The sequence below is a fragment of the Protomyctophum bolini genome (assembly GCF_963924005.1).
Source record: "Protomyctophum bolini genome assembly, chromosome: 19".
Lineage (NCBI taxonomy): Eukaryota > Metazoa > Chordata > Actinopteri > Myctophiformes > Myctophidae > Protomyctophum > Protomyctophum bolini.
In genome coordinates this window covers 33,380,133-33,387,905 of record NC_137880.1, presented here as the reverse complement: position 1 = coordinate 33,387,905, position 7,773 = coordinate 33,380,133, and positions in this window count along the sequence as shown.

The following is a 7,773-nucleotide window of genomic DNA, read 5'->3' as shown; positions in this document are numbered from 1 at the left end:
GGGGGGGGGGGGGGTTTGCCTCAACAGCCTTATGTATCCCTCCGCCACACTGACACTGGCACACAGCACTCACTTCCTTATTATTTCAATTCAATACTGTACTGTACTACTCACTTGTAGTGGTGTGTTGTGGTGAATAGTAGTGGTGGATAGTCATTTTGAGAACGTACAATTTTGAGATATTTGTAATTATTACTTTCCCAATACTTTTATTTCTACTCCACTACATCTCAGAGGCTAATATTGTACTTTTACTCCACTACTATGTATTTGAAAACTTTAGTTACTAGTTACTTTGTAGATTTCGATTATTAGGCTATTACAAAACATATAGGCCTACATTGACCACTTCAGCCCTATATACATTTGGGCCATTAGAAAATAGCCGATCTACAAGCTCACAATGCGTCGCAAATGTGACGCATTGTGAGCTTGTATATCGGCTATTTTCATAATATTTTCAGACATTTGAAAACTTTAATTCAGCATAATGAGTGCTTTTCTACTTTTGTTACTTTAAGTACATTTTGATACCAATACTTTAGTAGTGTACTTTTACTCAAGTAAATGTTGATTATCAGGCTTTTACTTGTAATTAAGTATTTCCACATTGCCGTATTGATACGAGGACATCTGGGCACCTCGATGTAAAATTGCCTATTTTGTCCAAAATGTAGGCCTATTTGAAAAATGGACAAGTAAAGTAATGCTATGTACACATGATGTGAACATTACACAGTATATCATTATCAGACTTAATTTTATCCTTCAACTTCTTGTTTATGGCCCAATTCCCCAAAATTACCGGATGCAGGCCTACAGGTCTTGTAGCAACTTGTAGCAAATGAAGAAATATTAGACCTTAAATGGCAAACATCATCATCATCATCATAACCTTTATTTAAACGCGGAGTACAATTGAGGGGCAAGCCCTCATTTTCAATGTAGCCGAAATACAAAATACAAAAAACAAAACCCAACAAAACTTAACAATGTTATAATAATGTTATAATACTTTACAGATACTTATGTCCTTTAACATTTTGGAATTTGGCAGCAGCGACACCCCGTCCCTCCCTCCCTCCCTCCCCGCAATGGAGTATAATAAATTAAAGCTTGGCTTGGAACGGTTGGGCAGCTGCTTGCTTGCTGCTGCCACTGCCTGCCAGAGACGTGCCAAACACCATGGTGGTGGGGTGGACGTGTTCTTCTGAAATGCCTGCAGTGCAAAATTGCGCACACAGAATCATCAGACATGGCTGTAATAAAGCTGACAAGCTGAGTGACCGTGCAGGGGCCCGCTTTGTGCACCTTGGCACTGTCTTGTCTTAGGGTGCAGACTAGGGTGCAGATTGTTAATATTATTTATTACCATGACGGTGCAAATAGTGCCCCATGACTGCCTGCAACAGCTTGCTTACTTGCTTATACTACGTTGTGACTGGGAGTGTTCAGCCAAATGTGCCAGTAGAATCTATCTATCTATGCGTAATTTTCATTTGCCGAAGTAGGTTATTGTGCTTCCATAGATTGGACCATGGGTCTGATTTTGTGAAGCAGATCAGTATGTTTTATGGTGGTTATTTTCGGTTCCCAAGCCTGCAAGAGCATTGCAGGCTTCAGTATTATTATTTAGCTCAAGCCCTTGAAGCCAGGCTGCTTGGTATGGGGATGTTACACTGTACTGTACTCAGTTGCTGAAGTAGTAGTACTGTAGCTAGTGAAGTTTACTGTATGCAGATGTATTCTCAAGCAGTAGCCCTATATATAGGCCTATATGCACACTCTCAACTGATTCCCTAACTTTTTTAAATGTGTGTACGATCACAATTTATACTGTTAAATAATGCAAGCTATGACTTCTTTGCCTCTCCCACCTCTGACCCTCACCCTGACATAAACAATTGTTAAATAAAAATTACACCTTTGCGAAGTGTATCCTCTATACATCATCATGAATCATCTCATTCGGGCCAATCACAATTTGCTTGACATACTTGTATCTACAATGTTCTTTGTGTTTACACACTTTTGTCTTCAATGTTTGTGTTTAAACAACGTTTGTGTTTACACAATGTTTGTGTTTATACAAACACTCAAAGCTGGACATAGGAGGGGCTGGTGCTCCTCAAAAATAATATTCAGAAACAATGCATGAAGCTATGGTAAATAAATAAGGGACACTAAAATTCAAAGCATAGTAAACTTATAATAGCCTATTATCGCTAAGTAGGGGGGGGGGGAATCACACTTGTGTGAAGTGAGTGGGCGCTCTTATCATCTTACATCACATTCCATGCTCAGCCAATCAAATCATCACAAATGTCATTCTGGCCATCACTTTTGGCACCTTCACCTTCTGTACTTTGTTCAGCCAATCAAATCATCGCTATGGGGTGATCAGCCAATCAAATCAGCATGTGTGTGTTCACACAAACGGGCAAGGACATAGGAGGACTGTACCTTTAAAATGGGAGCAGATTATTTGGAGGCCAACTAACTTCACTTTCGTCCAAGGAATGAATTTCCACATTGTGTAGGATACATTAGTAATATGATGCATGCATCATTCATGTTGATCATCAATCATGCATGGCATTGGCATGCACAGCACGAAAGCTTTCATACCATATTGTACATTCACCCATTCGACCGGTTGGTGGCGCCAAAATGAGTTGAGTTGGCCCAGAGCCATAGCGTAAGACAAAGTTACGACATTGAGGGGGCAGAAAACTGAGCGCTCGAGCTGTTCATGCAGCCTTGGAGAGTGACAAGCTGGAGTTGGAAATACATTGTTTTCAACGAGGGCGGCGCAAATATCACCAATTTTAGGCATTTGTGCAACATGACAACTGTTTTAAAGTATTGTGCAGTGACAACTACAGTATCTGTACAGTTGTAATATTACTAAAAAATAAAGGGATTTAAAAATAAGATCATTAAAGCCTAGGCTGTTGCCTGAGTCCAGTGCATAAGTCTATGTAGAAGAGCCGCCATTGGACTGGCCCCATGAAGTGAACGGAGTTGTCGCAATGTCTTACTCTATGGCTCTGGGTTGGCCAAACCCGGGGGTACTAGTTAACAGCGGAAGGACACTTTTAGTGTAAGACGCTGCTTGGCTTGACACTGGAGAATTTGCTGCGCTGTTATGTGACGGGGTTTCTGATTGGCTGCTGCAGACCCGCAATATTATACTCCATGTATTGGCAGCAATTATTGGCTACGTGGGACCTGCATTGCACCAGGCAGTGGCACTTGATGGAAATATAATAAATATAAATATAAGAAGATTAAAAGCCAAAGCATCTTTCTCCTATAATTTTTCCATAATCTTGTTAATGATCGAATAGATGCAATTTTAAGCGGATAATCCGATGGCTTTTTCTTTTTTCTTTTTATTATTAGTGCTGGGCATTGCTTGATAGGTTCGAAGGGAAATGCGAGACTTGCTATTGGATGATACGCAACCTAGGCTGATATTCTCCTAGACCTAGACAGACCTACCTGCATTTTAAGAATGAAGCCAGTTAATAGACTTTTGTATTTAATCTACACATAACTGTCATTTCAAAGGAAATTAGATTCTATTGAGGACGGTTAACTGAAACAAGCATGAGGTAGCAGGAAAACCCAGTAGTAAAACCAAATGTTTACCAAGACAGCACAAATAGTGTTAAAGCAGGCGCTTTAGCCTTTAGTGTTATGGTCGTATTATTAAGCAGTTATGTTTTACCACTTGTGTACACCAGTCCCAAAACCTGGTGGATGAAGGGTGCAATGTGTCTAACAACAGCACCACCCAATGGACACTTTGGACAGTGTTTAGAATTACACGGTCGGCACTCGGCAGCCTTCTTTTCAGCAGTAGTTATACAAAGCAAAATGTACCTAGGTCTAAAATGTAATATCATACATACGCTGATGATTTGCCAATGGATAGAACCATGTGAATCATTTAGCAATTCAATTGTCTGAAGTAGATTATTCTAGACATTGTTTTCTAAAATCGTGGCTATGGGTAAGATGAGCCAATGTCTCAATGTAAATTGAGTCAATGGGAATCACTATTCATATTTATTTTATTAAGTTACTACTATTAAGTTGCTACTCAAATTATTAATTATTAATAATAATTATTCATTTGCATGTACATATACTCATTTAAGAGAAGTTTGCAATATTGTATTAACAATATTTCAAATATAAGGTTCTGAATAACAAACTTTATTTAATTGTCTTAATATTGTTTAAATAATAAATAAACAAATAAATAAATAAGACTATTTGCAAAAGGGAAAACTGTTATTATATTATTATTGATAAGTGGATGGATACATTATCTGTTCAAGTTTAAGCTTTTAAGTTTTAACATTAAAATATCATGTGGTTCGACTTCCCCCTCGACTTGAATCAACTTACCTCTTACCTGGGGCAAATTGAGCTACATGACCACTTAAAAAAAAAAAGAGGTCATATTTTCATGGCCCTTTGTCATAGATCTCATCATTTCTCATCATCAGATCTCATCATCACTCATCATTTCAATTGATAGAAGACATCCTGAAATATGGGCAGATCATTAGATTTGACTGCCATCTCATTTTGCCTTGCTTCCAGGACAAGGGAAAAGTGGTTCATCTTACCTCGATTACCTCCATCTGTGTTCCAAAGAATTCCAAAGAGTTAGGTGAAATCCTTGCAATAAAACAGCCACACCAATGCAACTCCTTGCAACTGCCATATAGGGGATAATGGCTGCAAGTATTGCATGTAGCAAGGCTTTACATCAGTAATGAGCTGTCATCTCTGAGCTGCAGCTGAGGTTCTGTCTGTGTCCAGAATTATTGGTTGGTAAGCTTTAGCATCAACCACTTTAATCCTACCTACATAATGCAGATCTACAAGTTTTGCATTGCGACACAAAAAAGAAAGAAAAAAAAAAGTTCTTGTAGTTAGGCTATTAAAGGAAGGGAGAGCAGCACTTGTGCATTCTTCCTGCACATATTATTTTCCAGACAAGTATAAGCAGCTAACGATTTATATAATAGCCTTATACTGAATTGATTAGGTTAAGAGGCTGTCGCTTGCATGGTCAATTAGCCTATATTCCATAGTAGAGTGCAAATGAGGCACTACTGGACGGGACTGTAAACATGCTCTTGTCTAAACTAAAGCATATTCTAGAAGGAAAAGAAAGTCTGTTAAAATGTAAGAACCAATCACATTCTTTTTCTTTCATGATTTTCATCAGTTGATAGGATATCCTATACTTATATTCCAGTAGCTGATTTCCCCTTATAAACAATTAACTAGTTTGGTGGCCCTATGTGGTTAGAGTGTTCGCCCTGAGACTCGGAGGTTGAGATTCGATCCCGGCCGGGTCATACCAAAGACATACCAAAAGTCTGGAGCCTCGATCCCTGCTTGGCACTCAGTATCAAGGCCTGGATTGGGGTAAGTCCCTGTGACATACCAGTACCATGTCCAGGGGGGTGTACTTGTGTATCATACTGTATATGGGCAGGAGCCTCGTGGCTCGGCAAGGCTTACTTTAATACTTAAAAACAATTAAAAGGTTTAACCGTTATATAAGGCAACTTATAACTTATAAGTAGAGCTATGCCTTTTATGGTGTCCTTTGGTTCTAATGCCAAATGCCGTCATTGTCACGTATACCCTGAAATAGTCACAGAGTTGCAAGTCAATATTAAGTGCTGATTTCCTGGAGGAAAAAATAGGGACGTTTAGTTTCAAAAATAGGATTTCATTACGTTTTGTTTCATTTTTTATGTTGAAAAAACCCCACAAATGGCTTCACATATCTTACATGATTTATAATCTGGAAGGTAATGCTGCACTTTACTCTCTTAAGCGGAAAACAATCCAGTGAAGCAAATCTGTCCACATCACCATGATTGAATAGTAATGTGAATGTGACATTTCAGAGAATGCCAAAAGCATGCGGTCACCACAGCCTTAATATCACCCCCCATCAGTAACTCTGCACTTGCGGGGGAGGTTTACAAATACCCAACCAAGATCTGCCTTGAGCTGACAGGGCAAATACACACACGCATGCGTAGGCCTACACACACACACACACACACACACACACACACACACACACACACACACACACACGCACACACACACACACACACACACACACACACACACACACACACACACACACACACACACACACACACACACACACACACACACACTCCGCTTCACATCCTCCCAGCATCTTTGGTTCAACATGCCACACGCTTGATTTAAAAGTGTAGTCTTTTTTTTATTATTTGCTGAATGTGCTGCGATGTGCGAACTGTGGCTGAGATGCATGACTGATTTAATAAGGGTAGAGAGTGAGAGGAAGAGAGAGAGAGAGAGAGAAAGAAAGAGAGAGGAAGAGGAAGAGAGAGAGAAAGAAAGAGGAAGAGAGAGGAAGAGGAACAGAGAGAGGAAGAGGAAGAGAGAGAGGAAGAAAGAGGAAGAGAGAGAGAGTTAGTGAAGAGGGGCTAAGTGTTCGACCATTCAAGCCGAGAAGGCCCCTGGCCCCTAGCGACTGTGGCTCAGGAGGTAGAGCAGGTCGTCCAATGATCCATGGGTCGGCGGTCCTATCTACATGTCGAAGTGTCCTTGGGCAAGACACTGAACACCAAATTGCTCCCGATGTGCTGGTGCTGGTTGGGGGGGGGGGGGGGGTTCCAGGGGGTCCCCAACAAAACGTTTTAATACAGCATCACAATCATTTGAACCACTTTATTCATAATACGTTGGCAATTCAAAAAATCTACAAGCAGATGTGAGCTTGTACATCTGCTATTTTATATTGGATTTTATTTTACACAAATTGTCTCTTCTGGGGGTCCCTGGCACAAAACATTTTCACATTGGAGTCCCCAGCCAAATATTTATCAATTTGGCTGAATTCCTGGTGCTGGCTCCATTTAAAGATGAATCAAATCAACATTACTTTTGTTATGAGTACATGTCATATTGTAGTCCATTAATGATGCGTATGTTGGTTGTCTACCCGCTTCTGCCCTGCTGTCATCTGATAGTAGGGTTTCCCTTGTGGTCTCTGAACCACTTTCTGTCAAATTCTGGGTTCATCCGAGCGGAGAGAGAGAGAGAGAGAGAGAGAGAGAGAGAGAGAGAGAGAGAGAGAGAGAAAGACTCAGGCTTCTTTCAAGGTTTAGGTTTCATTTCATGAACCCCAGAAATAATTAATAGCCAGCCTTCCTTTTTGCCTCTGAAAAGCCTTGGATGCCAAGGCAGATGTTTTAATATCAGTTCAGAGGGAAAACTCACTGACATGAGGTCAGCATGTTGACAAGTTTGTTTTCCACTTTAGTGGGCAGATAGGGCTTTCTATCCCAGAGGCATGGGAGGAAGCCCATGCCTTGAAGCCCATTTCAATTCCATTAACAGCCGTGTCATTGAGGAATAGACTGAATTTACCACGTGTTTGCACTGTAGGCCTACAGACTTCATGAAGACATACGAGGCCCACTCTGATGTCAGACCAACAATAAAAAAAAACACCCCTGTGTGAAGTGAGGGGCGCTCTTATCATTTGCTCAGACACAAAACAGCTGATTTGCTTACACACATATATGGACTGTCCATATCGTATGTGTCAAATGTCAATGCAACACTGCTGCAGTGTTAGATTCTGGCAAGAAGACCACAATGTCTGATTGACATTGACACTAGATGGCGATGTGCCACCATCTTTATTAGTTTCGGCATGCACTTCACATT